Source organism: Ictidomys tridecemlineatus, chromosome 2 (assembly GCF_052094955.1).
Source record: "Ictidomys tridecemlineatus isolate mIctTri1 chromosome 2, mIctTri1.hap1, whole genome shotgun sequence".
Classification (NCBI taxonomy): Eukaryota; Metazoa; Chordata; class Mammalia; order Rodentia; family Sciuridae; genus Ictidomys; species Ictidomys tridecemlineatus.
The window spans coordinates 225,722,760-225,730,001 of NC_135478.1; the positions used below are offsets into that span (position 1 = coordinate 225,722,760).

Sequence of the window (7,242 nt, forward strand, 5' to 3'; positions counted from 1 at the left end):
CAGAGGGGGAAGCTGGGGTGGGGGCAGGGGATCCCCACCAAGGGTGACAGCCGGGCGAGGCACAGGGTGGAAGGTCCTCTTCTGTGTCTGCAGAGGTCAGAGCCACTGAGCACGCTGAAGCTCGGGAGGGGTGGGGGCTCTCCACTGGGCAGTGGACAGTGGGGGCTGTGGGTGTGCCAGCTCGCCATGGTGACAGCAGGGAAGACAGGTGTGGGAGGAACACAAACAACGGAGGCAAAGAGACCACGTGGAAGGCTGAAAGTATTTATGCCAGAAACCAAATCCGAGCCAGGGAGGAGGGTCGGAGAGAAAAGGCACGTTCAGAAACTGATCCAGGAAGCCAGGCACGGTAGAAATCGCAGGAACTCGGGAGGCTGAGGCAGGAGGAGCGCAAGTTCAGGGCCAGCCTGGGCGACTCGGTGAGACCCTGTCTCAAAAGAAAAAATAAAGGGGGATGAGGGTATAGCTCACTGGCAAAGCACCTGTGGGCTCATTCCCTAGTTCCCAAAGAGAAAAAGAGTGATCCAGGAGGTAAAGGCACGAGGGGCAGAGAGTCCAGGCTGCGCAGGGGGAAGAGGTCTCAAGCTGGATCACGGCTGGGGAGCACCACCCAAGTTCAAGGAGGAGGGGGAGCACAGCCCTGGGGCAGGGCAGGGGTCACGGCACAGGTGGAAGGTTGAGGCCCAAGGGCAGGAAGCCCACCTGGCTGCTGAGAGGACAGGGGGGTGTGGGCAGGCCTGGGTCAGGAGCTGCCGGGAGGCGAGGCCGCTTCGGAAGACAGGGCAGAGGAAGCAGCTGGGAAAGGCGGACCAGAGTCTGAGGCTAAAACTGAGAAAATGAAAGGACCGGAGAGAAGGGGAAGGAGAGGCCGGGAGAGAGGGACCCAAGGCAGAGAGACAGAGACGGACAGGTGCCACCCTGGCACCCTTCAAGGCAGGGACCTGAGGTCAGTCCCTTGCCCCTGGCTGGAGCCTGGTGCCTTCGCCCCCTTCACCCCCTCTCTGTCATCTTGGGGACGTAATAAGAGCCAGCCTGAGGGAAGGGAGCTCGAGAAGGTACAGGGGCAGTCAGACAAGGAAGGCTGGGCCACCAGACCCTGCTGGAGGGCCAGGGTCCTGCCAGGGGTGGGGGCGCTTCAGGAGGAGTGACCCTCTTAGATCTGGAAAGTGACAAACCCCCAAATGATACAGCCAGGGAAGGGGGACACAGAGCAAAGCAGCACATTGATGGCATTGATCCTTTCCCAGTGACGGAACATCCCTAGGAAGGAAGCCAAAGCATTGATCCCTCCCCCATAAATCTTTCCAGTGACAGTACAGTGGGACCCTGAAGGGAAAGAGATCAGCTCTGCACGCTGACCCCAGACCCTCCATTCTTCTCCAAATAAAAATACTGCCCAGTAAAGACAAACTTTCAAATCCTCATAAACCTGTTTCCCGAGTGCCCAAAACGGACCTCTGACCCTACACCCCTCCCCATCTCCCCCAGTAACAGACCCCAACTTCCTGAGTCACCTCTCAGTATAGCCTATAGAAGCCCAGTCCCTTCCTTAGTCCAGTGGCTCATCGTCCACCAGGAGAGTCAGTCACTGGCGTCACCCTGTTCCTGCATGAAACTTTGTCCCTGAATAAGCAGCTGATCCGTGAAGCTGGCGCCCACCTGGTCCCGTGCTAACAGGCCCTGCCAGGGCCCACGGCCTTGCCTGAGCTGTCTCAGTCGCATCTGGGCAGGAGCGGTGCCCACTTCCCAGGCCTCCATGGCCACTGCTAGTCCCAGCCTGGCAGATGGTGAATCCCCATCCCAGATGGACACCCGGGTGTCAGGACCGTGGACCACAGAGCACGGGTGCCATCTGTAAGAACACGAGTGTGACTCAGCTCAGCACCGAGCAAGGGCGGTGCCACAGCCGCCTGAGGAGAGAGGGCGCCAACGGAGGCTCCTCTTGCCTTCTTCCCCATGACCCCCTTGTCTGAGAGTCTCCTTCTCCCCCTCTGTCTCTCTGTCTCTCTGTGTCTCCCTCCATCTCTCCCCCTCTGTCTATCTGTCTCCCTCCATCTCTCCCCCTCTGTCCGTCTCCCCCCATCTCTCCCCCTCTGTCTCTGTGTCTCTCTGTGTCTCTCTCCATCTCTCCCCCTCTGTCTCTCTGTCTCTCTCCATCTCTCCCCCTCTGTCCCATCCCGGGTCACTCCTCCCCACTTTCCTCTAGATTCTGTGACCCTCTCACACTTGCTCCCTTTTTATCCACCATGGCCATTACGGTCCTGCGGGTACCTGTGCACAGAATGAAGCCGACGCCGTGCTGGCGGCACCAGGCCACAGAGCACCCTGTCTCCACCAGCAGCCAGGGACCCGGCAAACTGAGCCACAGACTGAGCCACACTGAGCTTTCTGTTTCCATGAAGTGCTCCAAAGATTTATGGGAATGATCCTGGACTCATTGCAGAAAAAAGATTGAACCAGAAAATATAAAGGAGATGGTCAAAGTCGCCTGTAATCCCCTATTTTCCATCGTTGTCTTTGATATTTTCTACAAAACATGTTAAAATAAACGTGGACTGGGTCTGCGCACAGCTTTCCCTCAGCTTCTTACCAAGAGCGTTCCGTGTCATCCTGAAACGTGCTGGGAACACACACTTGTGCCGTGCTGGTGGCGAGTCTCTGTGGATGACGATGCAGCACATCCCTGTGCTACCTGCTTCTTGGTGGGTTGTCCCACTGGACAAGCCCCAGGTGGCTCTCCCAAGGACTGTCATCTCCACCCTTCTACAGAAGAGGATGCTGAGGGTGGAGATGGAACAGCCTGTTGGTGGCCACAGCACTGGTAAGCAGCGCGTCCCCAGACACCCTGACTCGGAGCCAATGTTCTGTCCATGCTCATAAGCCACAGGAGTGGCCAGTGGTGTGTGTGTGCAGTAGGGAGGTGGCATCACTCCACCGGCCCTAAGCTTGTCCCTCCAGGTCAATGAAGAAGGACATGACCCACAAGGAGGGGCATCCTTTTGGTAAACACCCGTCTTAGGTTGCAGTGTGGTGCCCATGAATGAAGTGCCCCAGTGCCGTGGGGGCTGGGTGGGGCCTGGGCAGCCCTGTGTGGCATAAAGGGCCACAGAATAACTCAGAAACTAGAACTTGAATGGAACCACGTCAGTCTGTAAAGACTATATGTCCCAAACCTCCACACACACACCACACCTCAGGAAGAAACTTTAATAAGATGAGGACTGTGATAAGGGTGCCTATGAGCATTGCTATTATGTAACAAAAGACCAGAGGTCAAGGTCAAGTTCAAAGCTACACAACAAGAAAAAGACCCAAACCAGCTCTGTGGTGCCTGCCTGTAATTCCAGCAGCTTGGGGGGTCGAGGCAGGAGGTTGGAGAGTTCAAAGTCAGCCTCTCAGTGACTGAGAGAGGCCCTAAGCGGCTCAGTGAGACCCTCTCTCCAAATAAAATACAAAAAAACAGGCTGGGAATGTGGCTCAGCCCCTGGTGCCAAAGCAAAGAAAAAGAAATAAGAAGCAAAATCAAATCAAAAATTAAAATCACGACAACAGGGTCCTTTAATCCCATCAGAGTGGAAAACCCAGACAAGTACAATAATGGGCATCTGTCACTCGTGGACCCCAAATCTCTGAACACCCCTTCCCAGTGGCAGTGGTTCCAGTACTGGTTGTCCCCTGAACTCACGTGGAGATCTGGTGGCCAGTCGGGCAGGCCTGTGGGAGGCAACTAGGGTGTGAGCAAGATCAATGGCTGTCTCCTGCCTGGGGGACTCCTGCAGGTTAGAGTCCTTGCTCTCAGGGAACTAATTAGCCACCAGGAGAGCAGGTTTCTCTACAGTGAGGCAGCACATTCCCAAGTGCCCTCACACGCACCCACGTCCCCTCCACTCACCCCCCTCAGCGTAAGCAGCCCGAGGCCCTCAGAAAAGCCTGGCATCAGCTAAAATCTCTCTATTCTTGCTTGTTTGCTTTCGGTACTGGGGATCGACCCCAGCAGCACTCTACCACTGAGCTACAACCCCATCCCTTTCTATTTTGAGATAGAATTTCATTAAGTTGCCCGAGCTGACCTCAAACTCACAATCCCCCTGCCTCGGCCCCCCAAGTAGCTGGGATTACAGGCCTGCTCCACTATACTGGAAATACCTCTTTCCTTTATGAATCACCAGGCCTCAGGGATTATATTCTAGTAACAGAAAACAAACTAAGACAACAGTGTGAATATTACCTTCCTGTGCGGGAGAGCAGCGGGCAGCCTATTCCTAGCCTCACTTGTTGTCAAAGAACACACGTGGCGTTTAGGTTCCACTAACCACAGACACTCTCGTGTCACCTCTACTGAGACCCGAGTCATGTGGGGAACAGGAGAGGTGCCGAGCTTCCGTAGCAGGTGGTGGCAGAAGTACAATTTCAGACCCAGCAGCTGCAGCCGTGGCTTCCTGCTGTAGAGCCAGCTGGCTGCCATGAACCGGGCAGCTCTGCAGCGTGATGTGGGCAGGTCTTCCTGGAAGTTCACGCCTAAATCTGTTTCTTCCAGGAGCCATGAGTCTGTAATCTACCTAATCCCCTGAAGAAATCCCTTCTTCTCTCCTTACCCAGGTGGGAAGGATTCTGCAAATAATCACCTCAATCAGATTAACCCTCCTGCGTGTTAAGGAGGATCTGTTCATTCAACAAGTATCTGCCGCGCACCTGCAAGTACACAAGTCCTCACGCAGAGATTCTTTTTCTTTTGAAGATAGACAATAAAGACATAAATACACATGTCAGGGAACAGAGAAGTGAGATTGTTATAAACATACAAAGATTGAGAAATTGATCAGATACAACACAGATTTAGATTCAGATTGCCACAGGTGGTAGGAGACATGGAGAGAAATTTAAAAGGTAAGCAGATGGGTTGGTACCCTACCTAGAAGGTCAGGAAGTCTGACAAGGAAGCCCCTGAGCAGAGATGTTTGCACAAAGGCAAACACCCCGACTGTGCAAAGTCCCAAGGAGAGGCTTGAGAACCATCTTCAATAGCTGCCTTAGAGACTTTTTTATTAGTTGCTCATGACAATACAATGATCTTGACATATCATACATTTGAGTCAAAGGGGGTCTGAATTCTCATTTTTCCACGTGTACAGGCTGCAGAATCCCATTGGTTATACGGCCACCTACATTGTACTGCTGTGTGTATAGATGTGCTTTAGAGACTTTTGCAAGCAGCTGAGACCTTCAAATGAGAGGGAGACTGTGGGAAGGCACGGATGTCACCAGAGAGGGAGTCAGACACTCCAAACACTGGTAAAATCTCCAGCAGGCTGAGTGGGGATAGCAACCCTAGGCAGGAGAAGTGACAAAGGGGACCCAGAAACAGTAGTCAGGACAAAAGAGGAGGGGGGAGGGGTTGTCACCCTGGGAGTCCAAGTGGGCACTAATTGTGTCACGGAGTTGGAAAGGACATTTCCATTCCCCCTGGAGATATCAAAGCTGCAGAGATCTCGGGCCAATGAAGAAGGCATCAAACCGACCGACCCCAGGTTGAGGGGCTCCGTCTCCAGGGTTGAGCAGAAGCTGCCTGGATTCACACTGCGCAGGCCTCCCTTGGAGAGGAGGCACTTCAAGGAGAAACAGGATCACTCACATTTCCAAAGGGACCTCGGGCCTTGTACCAGAGGAGGTGGGAGGATTTGGAATCAGCCCCTTTTCCTTAGGTAGGAGGGTTGGTGTGTCGGGGACGTTTGCAGCATCCTGCAGAAGTGGTGGTCTGAGGGGACCTTGGGTATTTGCTAATTATAATGCTTCTCCCACCAGTCAACTTTCAGATTTTGAAAACCATCACTAAGAAAGACTGGTACCCCAAGGCCTAGGATGTCCTGGTCCTGATCCCACGAGATACTTAATGCCATTTATACCCAGAGAATAGAACAGGATGTTCTTCTGTCTTACATCGTTTCATTAGAAAACTTTGCATGCTGGCTGCTGGACAGCCTCTCTGCTAGGGAACAGAGGAAGCTGGCTTTGAGATTCCCCTAATGAGGACAGGGACATTGAAATCCATTTTACCAGCTGTCAATCAACTTGGGCAGAAAGAAGGGGCACAGCTCACCTCGCGGAGAAAAGCGATGGCTGGGTGACATCCATGGCTTCCCACAGTCTGAGTCCTCATCTGCTCTGCCTCCCAAGGATGCGCAGGAGGAGGGCCTCCCGTGTCCCAGTTAGCTGTATAGAGCCGGTCCTTCCACGGGAGGCAGGATGCAGGGAGGCACCAGCCGCAACTCCTCAACGCACCCTTGGCTAGGAAGAGAAGGGTTTTCTTAAGAAAATCTATTCTATTGTTTCTCTTGCAAAAATTGAACCTTTCACAAACTGCCTTATAAACAGATCCCAAATCAAGCCTAATTTGGGCCTACAAAGAAGGAACTCTCCAGCAAGTGAGGATCCGGAGAGTGCGATTAGACTCTGCCAGCCACGCTGGGATCTGTGTGAAGCTACAGTTAGACCTGTGGAAGGACAAGTCGGCAGGAGCCCACAGTCTCCAGAATCCCCCTACAACACAGAGGCAGGGACCACACAGAGGGGGCAGCACAACCCAGGGACCCACAGAGAGACCCTGGCCACTTGCCTGTCCACCCCAAGCCAGCAATGCCACTTCTAGAAGATGCCTCAAAGAAGAGCATCAGAACTCTCTCCAAGACACTCAACCAAGGACTTCCTCTGTAGCCCTGAGCATGACAGTTGGTGTCTAACTGATGTCTCAGTTGGTGTCTAATTTTTGACACCAATTGAAAATTGATTAGCTAAATTATTCAGAATAACTAATAGTATTTAAATACTAAAATGGCTCAAGTTAACAATATAGATTTACATGAAATCCAACAATAAAAGGGGTTTTCTTAACAAAATTCCCAGAAAAGGCTCAGGATAAATTATTGAGTGGATAGCAAGTTTCAAAGTGCAATCCCATTTATATGGGACAAATGTGGAACGTGCTGGAACCACAGATAGCTCTGAGGAAATGCACCACTATGTAAAGGATGGTTACTGCTGGGTGGTGGGCTTAACAGTGTTTTTTTTCCCCGTTATTCTTTAAATTTCACTGTTTCATCAGAAATTTCTAAAAATATGAGTTAAATTTGTGAACAGAAAAAAAAATATTGAGATCTATCCCCAGGAGAAGAGCCTTGTGGGTGCATGACTTCTTGGGTTAACCACCCTCTAGGGTCTCGTTCTCAGCTTCGCGGGTTCAGAATC

The 7,242-nt window shown here is 52.4% G+C and overlaps 1 long non-coding RNA gene across 1 annotated transcript; it reads right to left on the reverse strand.

Moving 5' to 3' along the window:
• Nucleotides 1–250: 250 nt before the first annotated feature.
• LOC110598277 (uncharacterized) lies at nt 251–6,802 on the reverse strand. Its single transcript, XR_002484130.3, has 2 exons — nt 6,098–6,802; nt 251–427 (listed from the first exon to the last, which is right to left on the reverse strand). It is a non-coding gene; the product is annotated as an uncharacterized LOC110598277 (long non-coding RNA).
• Between the last annotated feature and the right edge of the window lie 440 nt (nt 6,803–7,242).